Source organism: Limulus polyphemus, unplaced genomic scaffold, assembly GCF_000517525.1.
Source record: "Limulus polyphemus unplaced genomic scaffold, Limulus_polyphemus-2.1.2 Scaffold8591, whole genome shotgun sequence".
Taxonomy (NCBI): domain Eukaryota; kingdom Metazoa; phylum Arthropoda; class Merostomata; order Xiphosura; family Limulidae; genus Limulus; species Limulus polyphemus.
In genome coordinates this window covers 27,674-29,582 of record NW_013674201.1, presented here as the reverse complement: position 1 = coordinate 29,582, position 1,909 = coordinate 27,674, and the positions used below count along the sequence as shown (strand labels likewise).

At 30.2% G+C, this 1,909-nt stretch overlaps 1 long non-coding RNA gene across 1 annotated transcript in view; it reads right to left on the bottom strand.

Moving 5' to 3' along the window:
• Positions 1 to 397: 397 nt before the first annotated feature.
• Positions 398 to 1,909, bottom strand: part of LOC106475445 — a 6,319-nt gene continuing 4,807 nt past the window's right edge. Inside the window, exon 3 of the long non-coding RNA XR_001291817.2 lies at positions 398 to 520. This is a non-coding gene — a long non-coding RNA (uncharacterized LOC106475445). The remainder of the gene's footprint in view (positions 521 to 1,909) is intronic.

The window sequence follows — 1,909 nt, the reverse complement described above, 5'->3', positions numbered from 1 at the left end:
GTTCTTCCCAAAAGTTAGTTTAATAATTTTCTACCCAAAAGTTAGTTTAATAATTTTCTACCCAAAAGTTAGTTTAATAATGTTCCACCCAAAAGTTAGTTTAATAATTTTCTATCCAAAAGTTAGTTTAATTAATAAAGTTCTACCCAAAAGTTAGTTTAATAATGTTCTACCCAAAAGTTAGTTTAGTAATGTTCTACCCAAAAGTTAGTTTAGTAATGTTCTATCCAAAACTTAGTTCAATAATGTTCTACCCAAAAGTTAATTTAATAAAAAAAATACCAAAGCTTCAATCTTTTATTAAGTTAAAATTCGAATTTTAAATGATAAAAGTCAAGCATTGAAATTGCACAAGTATTCAATAACAATAAAAGGATGATATTGACGTTAACGACAGGTGTCGCTACAATCTAGGAATCTAACCATAAATCTCTGGAACACAGCGACCGTATTTCGAATATGGAAAATTCGACCTGCACGCCAGCCCTTCGCAACACCGGTGAAGAAAGTACGTGTTACACTAGAGAAAAAGAATAGTAACACTACAGTTTACAAGAAACAATAAGGTAAAACCGAACCAGCCAGGAAATCTAATTCTCCTACATATTTGATATTTGGCAGGATAAATATTGTACTACATATGTGACATTCGACAGGGTAAATATTGTCCTAATTATGGACATTTGGCAATGTACATATTTTCCTATATATATGCGTAAACTTTGTTCATTTGTAGAAGTCTAAACATTCAAAATTGTATATATATATGTGTGTATACAGAGAAAGAGAGGGAAAAAAATATAGTAAACATACCATAATAAAAATGCTTATACAAAATTGATTAAAAAATCTGCAAGCAGCAAGCTTAGTCATAGCAGAAAACTGTCAAATAATTTAACCTTCAACCTTTCATAGCAAATCTCTGATATTACATACAGATACAAATCTGTGATATACGTCAATATAAATACGTAGATGATATTATTTCCAAGCTATAAGGTACACACGTCAATATAACTATGTAAATGGTATTATTTCCAAGCTATAAGGTATACACGTCAATATAACTATGTAGATGGTATTATTTCCAAGCTATAAGGTACACAAGTCAATATAACTATGTAGATGGTATTATTTCCAAGCTATAAGATACACAAGTCATAATAAATATGTAGATGCTTTTATTTCCAAGCTATAAGGTACACAACTCAATATATCTACGTAAATGGTATTATTTCCAAGCTATAAGGTACACATGTCAATATATCTACGTAGATGGTATTATTTCCCAGCTATAAGGTACACAAGTCAATATAACTACGTAGATGCTATTATTTCCAAGCTATAAGGTACACAAGTCAATATAAATATGTAGATGCTATTATTTCCAACCTATAAGGTACACACGTCAATAGATCTACGTAGATGGTATTATTTCCAAGCTATAAGGTACACAAGTCAATATAACTATGTAGATGGTATTATTTCCAAGCTATAAGGTACACAAGTCAATACAAATATGTAGATGCTTTAATTTCCAAGCTATAAGGTACACAAGTCAATATAAATATGTAGATGGTATTATTTCCAAGCTATAAGGTACACAGTCAATATAAATATGTAGAAGCTTTTATTTCCAAGCTATAAGGTACACAAGTCAATATAAATATGTAGATGGTATTATTTCCAAGCTATAAGGTACACACGTCAATATATCTACGTAGATGGTATTATTTCCAAGCTATTAGGTACACAACTCAATATATCTACGTAAATGGTATTATTTCCAAGCTATAAGGTACACACGTCAATATATCGACGTAAATGGTATTATTTCCAAGCTATAAGGTACACACGTCAATATATCGACGTAAATGGTATTATTTCCAAGCTATAAGGTACACACGTC